Source organism: Elephas maximus, chromosome 1, assembly GCF_024166365.1.
Source record: "Elephas maximus indicus isolate mEleMax1 chromosome 1, mEleMax1 primary haplotype, whole genome shotgun sequence".
In the NCBI taxonomy this organism is placed as follows: domain Eukaryota; kingdom Metazoa; phylum Chordata; class Mammalia; order Proboscidea; family Elephantidae; genus Elephas; species Elephas maximus.
Window position 1 is genome coordinate 201,664,952 of NC_064819.1, and position 23,078 is coordinate 201,688,029.

Here is a 23,078-nt window from a genome sequence, read left to right on the forward strand (position 1 = left end):
GCTGGCGTGGTAGTTAAGTGCTACGGCTGCTAACCAAGAGGTCGGCAGTTCGAACCTGACAGGTGCTCCTTGGAAACTCAGGCAGTTCTACTCTGTCCCATAGGGTCGCTATGAGCAGGAATCCACTTGACGGCAGTGGGTTTGGTTTTGGTTGATTTTCATGCTTGAAGGGGAAATGTTGTTCAGCTTATCGTTCAGAGTGTAGGGAAATGTGAGTATCCTTTTTTCTGTTATGAAAAGATGGCCAATTCATACAAGATGGAGCCAAGAAAGATAATCTGAAGCTACTACTGTGGAAGCTAAGCTGACTACATGATCTTCCTGGAATTTAGCCTCTGGTAGAAAGGGGGAGAACCCAAAATTGACTGAGTTTAAGTTTATTGCATCCTGTGAAATAGGGACTGGCAAGGAAATTAGAGTTCAATTATAGAAAAGCAAATTCCATCTGACCCACCTCGTTTTTGGTAATTAAGATTTTTACCTACTGTTAAGTATATGTCTGTCTTCAACTCTCATGCACTAATCAAAGGATAAAATCTAAAATGAGTAGCATGATATAAGAACTCATGTCCACTTTTGAAGCTTTTTCTGTTCTTTACCTCAATATCTTCCAAACATCCTTTTCAACCTGGGTCTAAAATTAGCTTCTGGTGACTTCTTTTCATGCATTCCCAATTTTGGTAGCTATCTGTGTCATTTCTGTTTTACACTTTATGTATGTGTCTATTTGAGCTTAAAACATACTGCAATCTGTCTCTAGCATTACATGCAGACCACCCTAAGGTCAAATGATGTTTTCTTGCTCATTGTTGTTGTCAGGTGCCGTTGAGTCTGTTCCAACTCATAGCAACCCTGTGTACCACACAATGAAACACTACCTGGTCCTGCGCCATCCTTACAATCATCGTTATGCTTAAGCCCATTGTTGTAGCCACTGTGTCAATCCATCTTGTTGAAGGTCTTCCTCTTTTGCACTGAAACTATGCTTTACCAAGCATGATGTCGTCCTCAAGGGACTGATCCCTACTGACAACATGTCCAAAGTATGTAAGATGCAGTCTCGCCATTCTTGCTTCTAAGGAGCATTCTGGTTGTACCTCTTCCAGGGCAGATTTGTTCATTTTTTTGGCAGTCCATGGTATATTCAATATTCTTCACCAACATCACAATTCAAAGCCGTCAGTTCTTCCTTGGTTTTCCTTATTCCTTGTCCAGCTTTCACAAGCATATGATGCGAATGAAAATACCATGGCTTGGGTCAGGTGCACCTTGGTCTTCAAGGTGACATCTTTGCTTTTCAACACTTTAAAGAGGTCCTTTGCAACAGATTTGCCCAATGCAATGCATCTTTTGATTTCTTCACTGGTGCTTCCATGGGTGTTGATTGCAGATTTAAGCAAAATGAAATCTTTGACAACTTCAATCTCTTCTCCATTTATTGTGATGTTGCTTATTGGTCCAGTTGTGAGGATTTTTGTTTTCTTTATATTCTTGCAAACACACCGTCTCCTCACTTATCGATTATTTCATTATCCTACCTTTCACATTTCAGACAATAACAAAAAAACTACTACCTATTTTGTACATTAATTTCATACGTCTGGCGGTAATGAACGCCAAGGTGGGACATGAGAGTAATGCTGGCTGTGATGGTTAAGGTTATATGTCAAAATGACTGGGCCGTTATTTTCAGTAGTTTGGCAGTTATGTAATAAAGGAAACTGGCAGCTATGGAGTGATGTAATTTGGCAGCATTGTACCTGACTTCTGGTACTTAAATGCTACCACATGCCTTCCATTACTTGGGACCTGACTATACCCTTTGTTACAAACATGCTCAAGTTGTATGCAGACTCTCTTATTAGCACTGGTCTAAAGAAGACAGCCACCATTGAACTTACCAGCTCATTCTTGATGGCCTTGGTGAATGATGTGTGCTCTTGGCCTTATTCAGAAACAAATCTCCAGTTGGTCTTCTGACCTTGCATAACTTACCTACTCTTGCATTCCTGTTTCCCTGAGGCTTTAATCCTTTCCTCCATCGTATTTCATGTCAATTTAGGCATTTCAGCTTTGTGCTATATGGGATATTATTTTATCTAGGTTTCTAGGAGCCACCTTAGGAGTGAGTTTATACCATTCTCTGGAGTCATATCCTGAAGTATGCCCTCTGTCTATAAACTCTTTCTCTAGTTTCATGTGCCAGCCCCCTTGATCAAACATTCTCAGGCAGTCTCATAGATATGGTACTCATGTGCTCCTTTAGGGTATTTCTTCCTTAAAAAAAAAAAAAAAAAACTCCCAACTGGGTTATGCTACAACTTAACAGTAATTATTGGCCTGGCATGAAGGATAGGAAACACTATGGATGGACTGTGTCCCCGAAAAAGATTTGTTAAAGCCCTAACTCTCATACCTGTGAATGTGCATTTGTCTGGCATAAGGTTGTTAAAGATGTTATCAGCTAATATGAGGTCATACTGGAGCAGGGTGAGTCCTAATCCAATGTGAGTAGTGACATCATAAAAGAGAAGAGACACAAATATAAAGGTATATAGAACTAAGATGGCCATGTGAAGACACTGGGGTGATCTACAAGCCAAGGAACACCAAGGATCACCAGCCATCACCACAAGCTGGAAAAGAAGCATGGGATAGATTTTTTCCTCAGACTTCTCAGAAGGAATCAACACAGCTGATAGGCTATTTTTGCACACCTAGCCTCCAGACATGCCACAATAAATTTCTGTTTTTATAAGCCACCCAATTTGTGATATTTTGATATGGCAGCCCTAAGAAATTAAGAGAGGAGGTGAGAGCAGTCCCTGGGGAGCATTCCTGTTTTCTTGCTGAGGAGAGGTCTCTGTAGTGACTTCCATACTAGGGGAGGGATCACTTTTAAGAAGGGACAGGTCATTAAAACCCTTTGCCGTCGAGTCGATTCCGACTCATAGCGACCCTACAGGACAGGGTAGAACTGCCTCATAGAGTTTCCAAGGAGCGCCTAGGAGATTTGAACTGCCAACCTTTAGGTTAGCAGCGGTAGCACTTAAACCCCACCAGGGCTTCCAGTCATTAAAAAGCATCTCAAATAACACCATGGCAGTCTAAAGAGAGACAACAGAAGAAAAGATACAGCTTATGTTTTAGTACATTTAGTGGCATTTTTTTTCGTAATTTTGAACACCCAGTACCAGTGCCGTCGAGAAGGGCCCCACATTTTTTATTTTGCACAACACCTCCCAAATCACAGAGCCAGCCTTGCAGATAGGGAGTAGATAAAATTACTGCCAAATACGGGGCTAGGATATTTCAGGAGTTGAACTTAAAGAAATCTCTTGTTTTTTGAAAATTATGTACTTCTGAAAAGTTGCAAAGCACAGAGAAGCATATTGTTTAATGAGGACTTATTAATTATACTTATCAAAAGTAAGTTTCCTTTCAGCATTCACACCTTGCACTACAGGGATTACTTGTGAATAATTTATAATGGGTATAGTTTACTGGCTGGCTTCCTAAAACCTTCTAGGTGTTAACTTTTCAGACAACTTGGAGGTGGAAGCCTATTAAAAGTTGACCTCTTAAATGCATAATTATATGTGATTTCCCTTTGCAAGGAAGAGCTTCACAAGTGTAAAGAAGCACGTATATAAATTCAATTTCTTCAGTTGTTTAGATAAGGTAATTTCTGGGCTGATGAAAGTTTGTAGCAAATTTTCTTGTGATTAATCACCTATTAGGGTTAGTTAGCCTTACTTACAGAAATAATGTATGAATTAAAGATAGAATAATGTTCTAAGCTTGGAATTTCTTTTCATAATTAAAATGGAAAAAAAGAACGTAAGGTGATATAATAAAAATAGTCATTCATATAGGCAGTTAGATTTTTTTTTTTTTTTTTAATTTTCAGAAGTGAAAATGATTCTTCCCTACCACCAGGAAGAGCAGAAACAGAGCAAGCATCAAACATCAGAACCATGAGCAGCAATTTATCCCACCCTGTTGTGGTGCAGCTTTGCTACGAGAATGTGAATGGATCTTGTATTAAATCTCCCTACTCCCTTTTTTTTTACTCCCCTGGATCCCAGGTGCTTCTGTATGCAGCCTTTGGCTCTGCGTCTGTGCTGGCTGTGTTTGGAAACCTCCTGGTCATAACATCAGTTCTGCATTTCAAGCAGCTGCACACTCCAACCAACATTTTGATCGCTTCTTTGGCCTGTGCTGACTTTTTGGTGGAAGTGACCGTGATGCCCTTCAGCATGGTCAGATCTGTGGAGAGTTGCTGGTACTTTGGAGCCCAATTTTGTACCCTTCACAGCTGTTGTGATGTGGCATTCTGCTACTCTTCTGTCTTCCACCTGTGCTTCATCTCCATCGACAGGTACATTGCTGTTACCGACCCTCTGGTCTATCCTACCAAGTTCACGGTGTCTGTGTCAGGAATATGAATCGGCATCTCCTGGATCCTGCCAATTGTCTACAGCAGTGCCGTGTTCTACACTGGTGTGAACAATGATGGGATGGAGGATTTCGTAAGTGCCCTTAACTGCATAGGTGGCTGTCAAATCGTTGTAAATCGAGACTGGGTTTTGGTAGATTTTCTGTTATTCTTCATACCTACTCTTGTTATGATTAATTCTTTACAGTAAGATTTTTCTTATAGCCAAACAACAAGCTATAAAAATTGAAACTACTAGTAGCAAAGCTGAATCATCATCAGAGAGTTACAAAGCCAGAGTGGCCGAGAGAGAGAAAAGCTGCTAAAACCCTGGGAGTCACAGTGGTTGCATTTATGATTTCATGGTTACCATATACTATTGATATATTAATCGATGCTTTTACGGGCTTAATAACCCCTGCCTATATTTGTGAGATTTGCTGCTGGAGTGCTTATTATAATTCTGCCGTGAATCCATTGATTTATGCTTTATTTTATCCTTGGTTTAGGAAAGCTATAAAACTTATTTTAAGTGGTAAAGTATTAAAGAATAGCTCATCAATCATTAGTTTATTTTCAGAATAGGCATAAGCACTCCAATGAGATATTGAAGAATAGTTTCAAAATTATGATGAAATGAAGTAAGAAATGAATAAAGGTGTTCAAAATAGGTAAAATATATTATTTTTTAAATTGCCAGCAAAAACAGTGATAGAAGGTGCCTCCACTGAACCACTGTAAAGGTATTTACTACCCTAAATAATAAATGAAAAAGTGTTCTTGTATGCCGCCTGCCTTGATGCATGATACACTTCCTTGCCTCACGCACTTATTCTTCCAATTCACTGATTTCTGAAGCTCATTTGATGTGAAATCTCTAATCATTTTCTCTTTTATTCCCGACTCTCATTTATCTTTAAATATGCTTCACATTCTTTTTTTTTTGCGACACAGTCCAGGTATGATGGTCCTCCCCCCATTCTCTTCATTTGCTCTTCCTTTTGTGACTACGTCTCCCTTTTCCTCCACTGTCAGCACCTTCCTGGACCTGTGGGGACAAAAGGTGGACCTCTCCTGCTTCATGGCCAGGCAGAGTCTTGGAGTGTTCACCTGTCTTACTGTGGGATCAGCAACTCAGCCTAGGAGTCAGATACTAACTATAGACATCATACAGGAATTCTGCAAGTAGAAAAAATTACCTCACAAAGGCTGGCACAGTGCTCAGTAGCAAATGGAAATTTTGAAAATAAAAGAATTGTCATGATAGGGTTGTGGCAGTGATCACTAGCAAGGGTCATTTCTAGATCAACTCTTCTCACCTGAAAATAGTGTGAAGTCCTTGTCTCCAGAAGGTTGTAGAGTCATGAATTCTAGTCTAATACTTTCAGAACATTGAAAAGGAGCATAAAGAATGGATCACATAATTTACATGTTGTTCTCTCAAATGTTTTACTCTCATTGATTAAATAAAAGTCTTTTTGGAATACAGACCTAGAGTATTTTATATGATAAAACTAAATTATAGTAGAGTAGTGGCATAAACCATTTTTTGTCTGTTGTTTAACCATGGAGTCACTAGGTAATATGACGGAAGTATTTTTCTTCAATGGTTTTCAGTGAGACTTTCTTTTCTAACAAATTGTGGGCATACATTACATGCAAATACCTGTGTTAAAACAGTGAAGGAAAAAAAATGTTATAGGTAATGGGGTGAGAAAAACACACAGTGAATCACATCATTGAGAGTCAAAAACAGATGTGCTAATACCTATGAGCAGAGGAGTAGTTGCTATTGCAAGACTGGCATATAGTGGTGGTCATTCTATAGGATTACCTTCTCACCCACATGTGACCTCATAGGCTGAGTGACTAAAAGAGGGGTTTAAGAAAACTTTTTTTGTTTGTTTGTTTCGAGAAATAAATTTAAGTGAGCCTTCAAGCATATTTGGAACTGCATAGGCATATGGGACTGAGGATTAACTTCCATCTCTGAAGGGCTGGGCTTGTCAAATTGGAAAACAATGAGGAAACTAGTAAATCAGTACAGTATCTTGCTATCACTTAGTATACTCAAGAAGTCAGACTAGCTGTGGCAGATTAAAAAATGGGTATCACGGTCCCTATTTTCAGAATATAGAGGAGAAACAAAAATAATTAAGTGAAAGAGTTGGATAATAGTTCCATTCAATAAATGTCCCACAGAATTATATTGTTGCCAAATTAAATTATAGATAATGAGGGCAAAATTTTGAAATTTATCCTAGGTACAAACAAAATACGATTTTTTAACGAATGATGCCAAAACCTCTAATTCAATTCTAAAAGTAGAGATTCTGTTAAGCATGAAGTGAGTATAAGGAACTTTAAAAAAGAGAGGGAAGATAGATTAGATTTTTCCATATCCCTTATGATCCAAACCCATTGCTGTTGTGTTGATTCCATCTCATAGAGACCCTATAGGAAAGAGTAGAACTGCCCCATAGAGTTTCCAAGGAATAGCTGGTGAATTTGAACTGCCAACCTTTTGGTTACCACCTGAGCTCCTAACCACTACACCACCAGGGCCCCTCTTTCATGGGAGTCTTTCCTCAATATAACTATACCAGATATGCTGATGACTGCTTTCTGATCACGCAAGCATATATCATGCTTTTGTTAGTACCACACCATAAGCCTCCTGGCAATAGATGACTAATGAGTGCTGTACACATGATTCCAGGAAAAAATACCTATAGGCTGGGTAAACCAAAAAGCCAACACCAAACCCAGTGCCATCGAGCCGATGGCGTAATTGTTAAGTGCGATGGCTGCTAACCAAAGGGTCTGCAGTTCTAATCGGCCAGGCGCTCTTTGGAAACTCTGAAGGGCAGTTCTACTCTGTCCTATAGGGTCACTATGAGTATGAGTGATAGGCTGGGTGGAGTCCATCATATTAGCACCCCAGAGAATATCAACTAAGACACCAAAGCATGCTAATACCCAACGTGAAAATGAAGGTTACTGGCGCTCTCATAACCCAGAACTAAAACCATTCCCAAAGCCTACTCTTTAGACAAAGATCAGACTGGCCTATAAAACATAAAATTACACTCGTGAAGAGTGTGCTTCTTAATTCAAGCAGATATGGGGACCAAAACGGCGCTCCTGTCCGGAGGCAGGATGAGAAGGCAGGAACGGACAGGAGTTGGTTGAATGGGCACAAGAAACCTGGGGTGCAAAGAGGAGTGTGCTGTCACATTATAAGGATTGCAACCAATGTTGCATAACAATACGTGCATAAATATTTGTATGAGAAATTAACTTGAGCTGTGAACTTTTACCTAAAGCACAATTAAAAAAAAAAAAGAAAGCCCCTCGATCTTGCCTAGTTCCTACTTCTCTAAGTTCTGATTTCTCATTGAATCCTTCATGAATGTGATCAAATATATTCAGTAGCAGAATTCAGCACATGCTTACAGGTAAAACATTAAAAACATTCTTTTTAGGATCCGGATAAAGGCAAGACGGACTAACATTCCACACTGTATAAAAATTGTTTCAGAAGCTCCAGTCGATGTAATTAGACAATAGAAATAAATTCAAAAATAGGAAGTTATAATATCATTGTTTTCAGATGACATGACTGAGAAGAAATTTGTATAAGTCACTTTGTTACTACTGAGAACTAGTCCAATAACTTTTTCCCTGACAGAAACACAGAAATACAGACATACAATCTCCATAGTTATTTAGTTTACTGAATTTGTAAGTGTACTCAATGACTTTGGGTTATATTACATATATCATCTGAGACAATTTTTCTATTACATTTACTAACAATTCTGTATGTGGGACATCTGCTCCCAGTAATGGTGAACTAGGTCATGTAGACCAATCTTCTTGCAGAGAACGACTAAAAGGTCTGGAAAAAGTATAAACTGAAATCATATAGAACCTGTACTCTAACCATAAGAAAATCAAGCTAAAAATAAAAAAAAAAAAAAAAGGGAGGGGGGGAGTTCTATGTGGTTGGAAATCTAGTGGATCACTTTTAAATAAGTATCTTGGCTTAGACTCTCAGAAAACAGAGGTGAGGCTAGACTTAACTGTTAATGTTTTATTGGGAGCTAAAATCCCAAGTTATCAGAATGAAGGCAAAGGCAAGTAAGACACTGAAGAATGGAAAAGCAAATACAAGATGAGACTTTATTGAAATGATCTTAGTTTCTCAAGCCTCAAAGAACAGGCCTGGCTATGTGAAAGTCTACTGAGAGACTGACAAAAAAAAAAAAAAAAATTATATGCTGGCTCCCTCCTGGCTCCTGGCTCCTGGCTCCTGGCTCCTGGCTCCTGGCTCCTGGCTCCTGGCTCCTGGCTCCTGGCTCCTGGCTCCTGGCTCCTGGCTCCTGGCTCCTGGCTTCTGGCTCCTGGCTCCTGGCTCCTGCAGGTCAAAACACATGTCATGGAAAGTTCATTCCCTAAAATTTCAGGGATTTTCATTTCGTCACTCTGAAAAAGTGAGTTCCCACCTGGAAGTAGGTCCAACCAGTCTCTAGGCATTGGCCTCAAGCAGTGGTACCGTATGGTACCAATGGATTTGGTGGGTTGGTGATAGCTTAGTCAGAATAAGCAGTCAAGAATGAGACAGAGAAAATCTGAGAATGCAGAAAAGATGGTCCCATACAAAAACCCACAGAACAAGAACAAATTAAAATGAAAATCAGAAAATATTATAAACTGAATGATGACAAAAACATGACAAAATAACAAAATTTATGGGATGCAGGTAGACTTTTTCTAATTTCGGTTGTGATGAAATAGCTTGTATCAGACTATTCCTCCCACTGACAACAATTACAAACCTCAGTTGAACTCATAGAACAGGTGTTTGAAATACCGGATTGCCACCAAGAGAGTCAGGACTTGGTGGCCCAGAATAATTGGGAGAAGGGAAACACATGGAGATGAGCTGGACCTTCTCCAGAGCATTTTATACTCAGGACATCAATTCCTACTGTGACATGTAGAGGCTAAACAGAAAGAAGTGGCCTAAAGCTTTCAATAGTCTCAAATTGCTGGGGGGACAAAATTGTATTTATGGAACCAAGGAGAACTCAGTGCTTGAGAAGCCAAGTTCCAGAAGAAATGACAATAGCAGAGAAGTACATTCGGCACTCTGCAATACTTTTGCCCTTGAGACTTTTTTTTTCTCATGAATTCTAAGCTGCCCTGTGGCTTGATTCAGAGAAACAAAGAATAAAACAATTGCTATGAAGTAAAAGCTCAACAGAGCTTTAAAACTCTCATATAGCTGAAGAGGCAATAATTTAAGTTAGGGACCTGCCGAGGAGGACAGACAAAGGTGAACACCCAGGAATTCAGGTAAGACCCTTGGGAGACATTCATTTCTTGGCTTCCCTTGCATATCACCACGGTCCACGTTGGATCTTCTTGTTCTTTCTCCTTCCACAAATGGTTGCAGATGAGAACGGTTAACTGAAAGTCACGTGGTGAAATGGGCAGACCCATAAACTGAAAGGAGTCTGGTTTTTAAATTTTAACTTGGAAGAGAACAGCCTGCCCATCAGAAACACCCATTTTGGACTTTACACAAGCAAGAAATAAACATCTATTATATTTGGGACATTATATTTTCAGGAGGTATCTATATAGTACTATAGTAGTTAACATTCCCTTTATAGTTCCTTTGATATCCAATGTTCCTATTGGCCTGTGATCTTTCCCTCAATTTAGGCCCCAGCTAAGGCTTCACTTCTAATTGCTTTAATTGAAGATGAGGGAAAAACATTTTCCTTTTTTTTTTCTGGAGTCGCAAATGCTCTGGCCTTTTGGGAAGGGAAAGAGCTGTTCTGCATAGACAGCTCAATAGGTTTGGTGGAAGATATAGGTCATAGCAAAGCTTCCCAGACTGAGAGTGGAAAAAATCATTGGAGGGCAACGAATGAGTGAGATAATACTGTGGGTCCCTGAGAGAGAAGTACCCCATCTCTCCCTGGGTATGGTATGTGTGGAGAGAGGAGTAATAACTGATAAGCCAAGTAGGTTTAACAGGAAGGGGACCCAAGTGCAATGGGAGTTTACTCTCCTTTTCCTCCTGAACAGAGCTCGTTGTTGTTAGTTGCCATTGAGTCAATTCAGACTCATGGCGACTCAATGTGTGTGGAGTAGAACTGTTCCATAGGGTTTCAAGACTGTGATGTCTCAGAAGCAGATCTCCAGGCCTACCATCTGATGTTCCTCTGGATAGGTTTGATCAACCAATCTTTCGGTTAGTAGTTGAGGGCTTAACCATTTGTACCACCTAGTTGGAGAACTTAGACATTATTAAGTCCACAGAGGAGAGGTGGTCATATCGGTTGTCAAAGCATGAATCCTGAAACAGCTTTATACAGCTGCCCACTCTTCTCCTACAGTGCAGGGACAGTGGAAGCTTCTTGAGCCCAAGAGTAGCATAAAGTGATGACAGGACTTAGAAATGCCTACCAAATGCTCCATGGCCTAACGTGGCCCAGGAATAGCTGAATGACCCCATTTGTCTGAAGAACACTGGAACTGGCTGATACGTAGCCTGAGCTAAAGGAGACTTATGACCAGGAACAAGGGATGACTGCTGTGCCATGACTGCACCAATGTTTACAGAGCAGATGGGACACATCAGTGAACATCAACGAGGATGGATGATCACCCAAACCAGACTCTACTCCATGAATCCAATACTGATGCCTGGGCAACTGAGCGGAAGGCAGATAAATCCAAATAGACTGAGATTAAATTTTTATCACCTGGAAATAAGGGAGTGCCTAACACATTAAATTCATTTATAGGTGCAGAGAATGGAGGCTAAGTCCATAGAATAGGAGCTAAACTGCTTGGATACAAATCCCTGGGATCATCATTTACTAGCAGAGTGACCTTGGGAAAGTTATTAACTTCTCAGTGCCTCAGCCTCATCAACTACAAAATGGGAAAAATAATAGTGTCAACTTCATGGTTTCTTTGTGTTTGACAATTTGGTGACATAATAAATGTAAACCACCTAGATATAAAACTAAAAAAACTAAACCCACCTAGATATAGCAGGTGTTTAACAGGTGTTTGCTAACATTATGTAATAGTTGCATGAACAATAAAGTTACATTTTTTGCACACCTTAATCTGTGTTCTGTGATTCATAGAGGCTACTTGTACGGCTTTTCCAGAACTTCTGTCCTGTCTCAGGCAATAAGTATCTGTATTACAGACTGATTAAAAGCAAGAAGATAAGGCCTATGAGCCCAATTCTAAGAAAATTGGTGTGAAGATATAAGTTGAGCCCACCAAGTCATGTTGATTTCTAAAATATCAGGTGTTCGTGTTGAGACAAAGACTGAAAAAGAACTTAGAATATTTCCAATTCGTCGGAAGGCACAGAATAATTGGTAGAAGAGATGGAGGAATGGAAGGAGGGAGATAAAACTAGAAAGAAAATTTTGATGAATGAGCTGACTTTACTAAAATCTCTGAGTCTGAGCTGAAGACACCGTAAAGGAAAACTAAAACACCAAATCCGTTGCCATCAGGTCGATTCTGACTCATAGCAGCCCTATAGCAAAAAGGAGGGGCTTGAAAAGTGGAATTTAGAGCCCCTAATTACCTGTGGAAACCCTGGTGACACAGTGCTTAAATACTATGGCTGCTAACCAAAAGATCGGCAGTTCAAATCCACCATGTGCTCCTTAGAAACTCTATGACGAAGTTCCACTCTCCTATAGAGACAGTATGAGTCAACTATGAGTCGGAATGATTCGATGGCAGCAGGTTTGGTTTTTTGGATTACTATTTGTCGGTTTTGATTTAGTTTAAATTAGTCTCTGGGGAGCCCTGGTGGTGCAGCAGTTTGAATCGAAACCCTATGGGGCAGTTCTATCCTGTCTTATAGAGTCACTATGAGTTGGAATCGAGCTGATGGTAATGGTGTTTTGGTTTGGAATTAGTCTCTGCGAGGAGCCTCGTGGCACAATGGTTAAAGCACTTGGCTGCTAACAGAAAGGTCAGCAGTTCGAACCCACCAGCTGATCCTCAGGAGAAAGATAGTGGCAGTCTGCTCCGGTAAAGATTACAGCCTTGGAAACCCTATGGAACAGTTCTACTCTGTCCTGTAGGGTCACCGTGAGTTGGAAGCAACTGGACGGTAATGAGAATTTGTCTCTAGGAGTCCCTGAATGGTTAAGCACTCAACTACTAACCAAAATGTTGGTGGTTCCAGAACACCCAGAGGCTCTGGCAATCTGCCCCCAATATCCTTTGGAAGCAGGCTTGAGAACCAAATGGAGGGCAGTTCTACCCTGAAATACATGGGGTCGCCATGAGTCTGAATCAGCTTGGTGGCAAATGGCAACTGGTTTTTCTTCATTTCTTTGTTTAATTAGTCTCTGGATATCTTTAAAAATTGAATATTTTGTAGGGATAGAGGGAAGACAGATTTCAGTACATTGGCTCTGAAATCTGAACCAAGCCAAAGAGCATGTTACTTAATGGGCCACACAAGAGTGCTCTGGGGACATGCAAATGAGGTCACCAAATTCATAGCCTTTTTAGGCTTGGGGAAACCCTGTTGGCGTGGTGGTTAAGAGCTACGGCTGCTAACCAAGAGGTCGGCAGTTCGAATCTGCCAGGCACTCCTTGGAAACTCGGGCAGTTCTACTCTGTCCCATAGGGTCGCTATGAGTAGGAATCCACTTGACGGCAGTGGGTTTGGTTTTGGTTGGTTTTCAGGAAGTGTTGTTAAGCTTATCATTCAGAGTGTAGGGAAATGTGAGTATCCTTTTTTCTGTTATGAAAAGTTGGCCAATTCATACAAGATGGAGCCAAGAAAGATAATCTGAAGCTACTACTGTGGAAGCTAAGCTGACTACATGATCTTCCTGGAATTTAGCCTCTGGTAGAAAGGGGGAGAACCCAAAATTGACTGAGTTTAAGTTTATTGCATCCTGTGAGATAGGGACTGGCAAGAGAATTAGAGTTCAATTATAGAAAAACAAATTCCATCTGGCCCACCTCGTTTTTGGTAATTAAGATTTTTACCTACTGTTAAGTATATGTCTTCAACTCTCATGCACTAATCAAAGGGTAAAATCTAAAATGAGTAGCATCATGTAAAAAGTCACGCCCACTTTTAAAACTTTTTCTGTTCTTTACCTCAATATCTTCCAAACATCTTTCTCAACCTGGCTCTAACTTTAGCTTCTGGTGACTTCTTTTCTTTTCATGTATTCCCAATTATGGTAGCTATCTGTGTCATTTCTCTTTTACACTTTATACATGTGTCTATTTTTTTTTTTTTTATCTGTGTCATTTCTCTTTTACATTTCATGCATGTGTCTATTTGAGCTTAAAACATACTGCAACGTGTCTCTAGCATTAAATGCAGGCCACCCTAAGGGCAAATGGTGTTTTCTTGCTTGTTGTTGTTGTCAGGTGCCGTCAAGTCGGTTCCAACTCATAGTGACTCTACGTACCACAGAAGGAAACACCACCTGGTCCTGTGCCATCCTTACAATCATCGTTATGCTTAAGCCCATTGTTGTAGCCACTGTGTCATGCATCGTGTCGAAGGTCTTCCTCTTTTCCACTGACGCTGTGCTCTACCAAGCATGATGTCCTTCTGCAGAGACTGATCCCTACTGACAACATGTCCAAAGTATGTAAGATGCAGTTTCGTCATTCTTGCTTCTAACGAGCATTCCGGTTGCATCTCTTCCAGGGTAGATTTGTTCATTCTTTTGGCAGTCCATGGTATATTCAACATTCTTTACCAACACCACAATTCAAAGGTGTCAGTTCTTCGGTTTTCCTTATTCATTGTCCAGCTTTCACATGCATATGATGCGAACGAAAATACCAGGCTTGGGTCAGGCGCACCTTGGTCTTCAAGGTGATATCTTTGTTCTTCAACACTTTAAAGAGGTCCTTTGCAACAGATTTGCCCAATGCAATGCGTCTTTTGATTTCTTGACTGTTGCTTCCATGGGTGTTGATTGCAGATCTAAGCAAAATGAAATCTTTGACAACTTTAATCTCTTCTCTGTTTATTGTGATGTTGCTTATTGATCCAGTTGTGAGGATTTTTGTTTTCTTTAAGTTTTGTTTATATTCTTGCAAACACACCCTCTCCTCATTTATCGATTATTTCATTATCCTACCTTTCACATTTCAGACAATAACAAAAAAACTACTACCTATTTTGTACATTAATTTCATACGTCTGGCGGTAATGAACGCCAAGGTGGGACATGAGAGTAATGCTGGCTGTGATGGTTAAGGTTATATGTCAAAATGACTGGGCCATTATTTTCTGTGGTTTGGCGGTTTCGTAATGAAGGAAGTTGACAGCTATGGAGTGATGTAATTTGGCAGCATTGTACCTGACTCCTGGTAGTTAAATGCTACCACAGCCATCCATTGCTTGGGACCTGACTATACCTATTGTTACAAACATGCTCAAGTTGTATGACAGACTCTCTTATTAACACTGGTTTAAAGAAGAGAGCCACCATTGAACTTACCAGCTCATTCTTGATGGCCTTGGTGAATGATGTGTGCTCTTCGCCTTTTTCAGAAACAAATCTCTAGTTGGTCTTCTGACCCTACATAATATACCTACTCTTGCATTCCTCCGTCCCTGAGGCTTTAATCCCTTCCTCCATCGTATTTCATGTCAATTTAGGCATTTCAGCTTTGTGCTATATGGGATATTATTTTATCTAGGTTTCTAGGAGCCACCTTAAGAGTGAGTTTGCAACATTCTATGGAGTCATATCCTGAGTATGCCCTCTGTCTAAAATCTTTCTCTAGTTTCATGTTCCAGCCCCCTTGATCAAACATTCTCAGGCAGCCCCATAGATATGGTATTCATGTGCTCCTTTAGGGTATTTCTTCCTTGTGAGGCCCATAATCTTCCAAATGGGTTATCCTACAACTTAACAGTAATTATTGGCCTGGCATGAAGGATAGAAAACACTATGGATGGACCGTGTCCCCCAAAAAGATGTGTTAAAGTCCTAACGCTGGTACCTGTGAATATGCATTTGTCTGGTATAAGGGTGTTAAAGATGTTATCAGTTAACATTAGGTCATACGGGAGTAGGGTGTGTCCTAATCCAATCTGAGTGGTGACCTGGTAAAAGAGAAGAGGCACAAATATAAAGATATGCAGAAGTAAGATGGCCATGTGAAGACATTGGGGTAATCTACAAGCCAAGAAACACCAAGGACCACCAGCCCTCACCACAAGCTGGAAAAGAGGCATGGGATAGATTTTTCCTCTGACTTCTCAAAAGAAATCAACACAGCCGATAGGCTATTTTTGCACACCTAGCCTCCAGATAATGTCACAATAAGTTTCTTTTCTTATAAACTACCCAATTTGTGATATTTTGATATGGCAGCGCTAAGAAATTAAGACAGAAGGTGAGGGCAGACCCTGGGGGCATTCCTGTTTTCTTTCTGAGGAGAGGCCTCTGTATTGACTTCCCATACTAGGGGAGGGATCACTCTTAAGAAGGGGTGGGTCATTAAAAAGCAAGTCAAATAACACCATGGCAGGCTAAAGAGACACAACAGAAGAAAGGATAAAGCTTATATTTTAGTACATTTAGTGGCATTTTTTTTGTAATTTTGAACAAGGGCCCCACATTTTTATTTTGCACTAATTTTGCACAGCACCTGCCAAATCACAGAGCCAGCCTTGCAAATACGGAGTAGATAAAATTACTGCCAAATACGGGGCTAGGATATTTCAGGAGTTGAACTTAAAGAAATCTCTTGTTTTTTGTTTAATGAGGACTTATTAATTATACTTAAAAAGTAAGTTTCCTTTCATGATTCATACCTTGCGCTATAGGGATTACTTCTGAGGAATTTATAATGGGTGTAGTGTATTGGCTAGCTTCCTAAAACCTTCTAGGTGTTAACTTTTCAGAAAACTTGGAGATGGAAGCCCATTGAAAGTTGACCTCTTAAATGCATAATTATATGTGATTTCCCTTTGCAAGCAAGAGCTTCACAAGTGTAAAGAAGCAGGTATATAAATTCAATTTCTTCAGTTGTTTAAAAAAAAAAAATTTTTTTTTTTTTAGGTAATGTAATTTCTGGGCTGATGAAAGTTCGTAGTAGATTTTCTTGTGATTAATCACCTATTAGGATTAGCTTTACTTACAGAAATAATATATGAATTAAAGACAGAATAATACTCTAAGCTTGGAATTTCTTTTGCTAATTAAAATGAAAAAAGAAAAGAATGTAAGCTGATATAATAAAAGCACTCATATAGGCAGTTAGATTTTTTTTTTTTTTTAATTTTCAGAAGTGAAAATGATTCTTCCCTACCACCAGGAAGAGCAGAAACAGAGCAAGCATCAAACATCAGAACCATGAGCAGCAATTTATCCCACCCTGTTGTGGTGCAGCTTTGCTACGAGAATGTGAATGGATCTTGTATTAAATCTCCCTACTCCCCTGGATCCCAGGTGCTTCTGTATGCAGCCTTTGATCTGCGTCTGTGCTGGCTGTGTTTGGAAACCTCCTGGTCATGACATCCGTCCAGCATTTCAAGCAGCTGCACTCTCCAACCAACATTTTGATCGCTTCTTTCGCCTGTGCTGACTTTTTGGTGGGAGTGACAGTTATGCCCTCCAGCATGGTCAGATCTGTGGACAGCTGCTGGTACTTTGGAGCCCAATTTTGTACCCTTCACAGCTGTTGTGATGTGGCATTCTGTTACTCTTCTGTCTTCCACTTGTGCTTCATCTCCATCGACAAGTACATTGCTGTTACCGACCCTCTGGACTATCCTACCAAGTTCACGGTGTCTGTGTCAGGAATATGCATTGGCATCTCCTGGATCCTGCCATTTATCTACAGCGGTGCCGTGTTCTACACAGGTGTGAATGATGATGGGATGGAGGAACTTGTAAGTGCCCTCAACTGCATAGGTGGCTGTCAAATCGCTGTAAATCAAGACCGGGTTTTGGTAGATTTTCTGTTATTCTTCATACCTACTCTTGTTATGATAATTCTTTACAGTAAGATTTTTCCTATAGCCAAACAACAAGCTATAAAAATTGAAACTACTAGTAGCAAAGCTGAATCATCATCAGAGAGTTACAAAGCCAGAGTGGCCAAGAGAGAGAGAAAAGCTGCTAAAACTCTGGGGGTCACAGTGGTCGCATTTATGACTTTATGGTTACCGTAGACAATTGATTCATTAATTGATGCTTTTATGGGCTTCATAACCCCTGCGTATATTTATGAGATTTGTTGCTGGGGTGCTTATTATAATTCAGCCGTGAATCCTTTGATATATGCTTTATTTTATCCTTGGTTTAGGAAAGGTATAAGCCTTATTTTAAGTGGGAAAGTATTAAAGAATAGTTCATCAACCATTAGTTTATTTTCAGAATAGGTGTAAGCACTACAATGAGTATTGAAGAATATTTTCAAAATTGTGATGAAATAAGAAATGAGTAAAGCCATTCAAAATAGGTAAAATATATTATTTTTTAAATTGCCAGCTAAAACAGTGATGGAAGGCTCCTTTACTACCCTAAATAATAAATGAAAAATGTTCTTGTATGCCGCCTGCCTTGATGCATGATACACTTCCTTGCCTCACGCACTTATTCTTCCAATTCACTGATTTCTGAAGCTCATTTGAATGTGAAATCTCTAATCATTTTCTCTTTTATTCCCAACTCTCATTTATCTTTAAATGTTCTTCTCATTCTTTTTTTTTTTTTTTTGCGATACAGTCCAGGTTTGATGGTCATCCCCAACGTTGTGTTCATTTGCACTACGTCTCCTTGTTCCTCCACTGTCTGCACATTCCTGGACCTGTGTTGACAAAAGGTGGACCTCTCCTGCTTCATGGCCAGGCAGAATCTTGGAGTGTTCACCTGTCTTACTGTGGGATCAGCAACTCAGCCTAGGAGTCAGATACTAACTATAGACATCATACAGGAATTCTGCAAGTAGAAAAAATTACCTCACAAAGGCTGGCACAGTGCTCAGTAGCAAATGGAAATTTTGAAAATAAAAGAATTATCATGATAGGGTTGTGGCAGTGATCACTAGCAATGGTCATTTCTAGATCAACTCTTCTCACCTGAAAATAGTGTGAAGTCCTTGTCTCCAGAAGGTTGTAGAGTCATGAATTCTAGTCTAATACTTTAAGAACGTTGAAAAGGAGCATAAAGAATGGATCACATAATTTACATGTTGTTCTCTCAAATGTTTTACTCTCATTGATTAAATAACAGTCTTTTTGGAATACAGACCTAGAGTATTTTTTATGATAAAACTAAATTATAGTAGAGTAGTGGCATAAACCATTTTTTGTCTGTTGCTTAACCATGGAGTCACTAGGTAATATGACGGAAGTATTTTTCTTCAATGGTTTTCAGTGAGACTTTCTTTTCTAACAAATTGTGGGCATACATTACATGCAAATACCTGTGTTAAGACAGTGAAGGAAAAAAAATGTTATAGGTAATGGGGTGAGAAAAACACACAGTGAATCACATCATTGAGAGTCAAAAACAGATGTGCTAATACCTATGAGCAGAGGAGTAGTTGCTATTGCAAGACTGGCATATGGTGGTGGTCATTCTATAGGATTACCTTCTCACCCACATGTGACCTCATAGGCTGAGTGACTAAAAGAGGGGTTTAAGAAAACTTTTTTTGTTTGTTTGTTTCAAGAAATAAATTTAAGTGAGCCTTCAAGCATATTTGGAACTGCATAGGCATATGGGACTGAAGATTAACTTCCATCTCTGTAGGGCTGGGCTTGTCAAATTGGAAAACAATGAGGAAACTAGTAAATCAGTACAGTATCTTGCTATCACTTAGTATACTCAAGAAGTCAGACTAGCTGTGGCAGATTAAAAAATGGATATCACGGTCCCTATTTTCAGAATATAGAGGAGAAACAAAAATAATTAAGTGAAAGAGTTGGATAATAGTTCCATTCAATAAATGTCCCACAGAATTATATTGTTGCCAAATTAAATTATAGATAATGAGGGCAAAATTTTGAAATTTATCCTAGGCACAAACAAAATACGATTTTTTAACGAATGATGCCAAAACCTCTAATTCAATTCTAAAAGTAGAGATTCTGTTAAGCATGAAGTGAGTATAAGGAACTTTAAAAAAGAGAGGGAAGATAGATTAGATTTTTCCATATCCCTTATGATCCGAACCCATTGCTGTTGTGTTGATTCCATCTCATAGAGACCCTATAGGAAAGAGTAGAACTGCCCCGTAGGGTTTCCAAGGAATAGCTGGTGAATTTGAACTGCCAACCTTTTGGTTACCACCTGAGCTCCTAACCACTATACCACCAGGGCCCCTCTTTCATGGGAGTCTTTCCTCAATATAACTATACCAGATATGCTGACGACTGCTTTCTGATCACACAAGCATATATCATGTTTTTCTTAGTACCACACCATAAGCCTCCTGGCAATAGGTGACTAACGAGTGCTGTACACATGATTCCAGGAAAACCCACCTATAGGCTGGGTGGAGTCCATCATATTAGCACCCCAGAGAATATCAACTAAGACACTAAAGCATGCTAATACCCAACGTGAAAATGAAGGTTACTGGGGCTCTTATAACCCAGAACTGAAACCATTCTCAAAGCCCACTCTTTAGATAAAGATTAGACTGGACTATAAAACATAAAATTATACTCGTGAAGAGTGTGCTTCTTAATTCAAGCAGATATGGGGACCAAAATGACGGCTCCTGTCTGGAGGCAGGATGAGAAGGCAGGAACGGACAGGAGTTGGTTGAATGGGCACAAGAAACCTGGGGTGCAAAGAGGAGTGTGCTGTCACATTATAAGGATTGCAACCAATGTTGCATAACAATACGTGCATAAATATTTGTATGAGAAATTAACTTGAGCTGTGAACTTTTACCTAAAGCACAATTAAAAAAAAGAAAGCCCCTGGATCTTGCCTAGTTCCTACTTCTCTAAGTTCTGATTTCTCATTGAATCCTTCATGAATGTGATCAAATATATTCAGTAGCAGAATTCAGCACATGCTTACAGGTAAAACATTAAAAACATTCTTTTTAGGATCCGGATAAAGGCAAGACGGACTAACATTCCACACTGTATAAAAATTGTTTCAGAAGCTCCAGTCGATGTAATTAGACAATAGAAATAAATTCAAAAATAGGAAGTTATAATATCATTGTTTTCAGATGACATGACTGAGAAGAAATTTGTATAAGTCACTTTGTTACTACTGAGAACTAGTCCCAGGCACCAATAACTTTTTCCCTGACATAGAAACACAGAAATACAGACATACAATCTCCATAGTTATTTAGTTTACTGAATTTGTAAGTGTACTCAATGACTTTGGGTTATATTACATATATCATCTGAGACAATTTTTCTATTACATTTACTAACAATTCTGTATGTGGGACATCTGCTCCCAGTAATGGTGAACTAGGTCATGTAGACCAATCTTCTTGCAGAGAACGACTAAAAAATCTGGAGAAAGTATAAACTGAAATCATATAGAACCTGTACTCTAACCATAAGAAAATCGAGCTAGAAATAAACAAAAAAAAGGGCGGGGGGAGGGGAGCTCTATATGTTTGGAAATCTAGTGGATCACTTTTAAATAAGTATCTTGGCTTAGACTCTCAGAAAACAGAGCTGAGGCTAGGCTTAACTGCTAATGTTTTATCAGGAGCTAAAATCCCAAGTTATCAGAATGAAGGCAAAGGCAAGTAAGACACTGAAGAATGGAAAAGCAAATACAAGATGAGAGTTTATTGAGATGATCTTAGTTTCTCAAGCCTCAAAGAACAGGCTTGGTTATGTGAAAGTCTACTGAGAGACTGACAAAAAGAAAAAAAAAATTATATGCTGGCTCCCTCCTGGCTCCTGGCTCCTGCAGGTCAAAACACATGTCATGGAAAGTTTATTCCCTAAAATTTCAGGGATTTTCATTTCGTCACTCTGAAAAAGTGAGTTCCCACCTGGAAGTGGGTCCAACCAGTCTCTAGGCATTGGCCTCAAGCAGTGGTACCGTATGGTACCAATGGATTTGGTGGGTTGGTGATAGCTTAGTCAGAATAAGCAGTCAAGAATGGACAGAGAAAATCTGAGAATGCAGAAAGGATGGTCCCATACAAAACCCACAGGACAAGAACAAATTAAAATGAAAATCAGAAAATATTATAAACTGAATGATGACAAAAACATGACAAAATAACAAAATTTATGGGATGCAGGTAGACTTTTTCTAATTTCGGTTGTGATGAAATAGCTTGTATCAGACTATTCCTCCCACTGACAACAATTACAAACCTCAGTTGAACTCATAGAACAGGTGTTTGAAATACCGGATTGCCACCAAGAGAGTCAGGACTTGGTGGCCCAGAATAATTGGGAGAAGGGAAACACATGGAGATGAGCTGGACCTTCTCCAGAGCGTTTTATACTCAGGACATCAATTCCTACTGTGACATGTAGAGGCTAAACAGAAAGAAGTGGCCTAAAGCTTTCAATAGTCTCAAATTGCTGGGGGGACAAAACTGCATTTATGGAACCAAGGAGAACTCAATGCTTGAGAAGCCAAGTTCCAGAAGAAATGACAATGGCAGAGAAGTACATTCGGCACTCTGCAATACTTTTGCCCTTGAGACTTTTTTTTTCTCATGAATTCTAAGCTGCCCTGTGGCTTGATTCAGAGAAACAAAGAATAAAACAATTGCTATGAAGTAAAAGCTCAACAGAGCTTTAAAACTCTCATATAGCTGAAGAGGCAATAATTTAAGTTAGGGACCTGCCGAGGAGGACAGACAAAGGTGAACACCCAGGAATTCAGGTAAGACCCTTGGGAGAGATTCATTTTTTGGCTTCCCTTGCATATCACCATGGTCCACGTTGGATCTTCCTGTTCTTTCTCCTTCCACAAATGGTTGCAGATGAGAACGGTTAACTGAAAGTCACGTGGTGAAATGGGCAGACCCACAAACTGAAAGGAGTCTGGTTTTTAAATTTTAACTTGGAAGAGAACAGCCTGCCCATCAGAAACACCCATTTTGGACTTTACACAAGCAAGAAATAAACATCTATTATATTTGGGACATTATATTTTCAGGAGGTATCTATATAGTACTATAGTAGTTAACATTCCCTTTATAGTTCCTTTGATATCCAATGTTCCTATTGGCCCGTGATCTTTCCCTCAATTTAGGCCCCAGCTAAGGCTTCACTTCTAATTGCTTTAATTGAAGATGAGGGAAAAACATTTTCCTTTTTTTTTCTGGAGTCGCAAATGCTCCAGCCTTTGGGGAAGGGAAAAAGCTGATCTGCATAGACAGCTCAATAGGTTTGGTGGAAGATATAGGTCATAGCAAAGCTTCCCAGATTGAGAGTGGAAAAAATCATTGGAGGACAATGAATGAGTGAGATAATACTGTGGGTCCCTGAGAGAGAAGCGCCCCAACTCTCTTTGGTATGGTATGTGTGGAGAGAGGAGTAACAACTGATAAGCCAAGCAGGTTTAACAGGAAGGAGACCCAAGTGCAATGGGAGTTTACTCTCCTTTTCTTCCTGAGCAGAGCT

General features: G+C 39.6%; 2 pseudogenes; both read left to right on the forward strand.

The window, feature by feature from the left end:
• Positions 1-3,977: 3,977 nt before the first annotated feature.
• On the forward strand, positions 3,978-5,023 carry LOC126085578 (trace amine-associated receptor 8-like; annotated as a pseudogene).
• Positions 5,024-16,848: 11,825 nt separating this feature from the next.
• On the forward strand, positions 16,849-17,879 carry LOC126085608 (trace amine-associated receptor 8-like; annotated as a pseudogene).
• Positions 17,880-23,078: the final 5,199 nt, after the last annotated feature.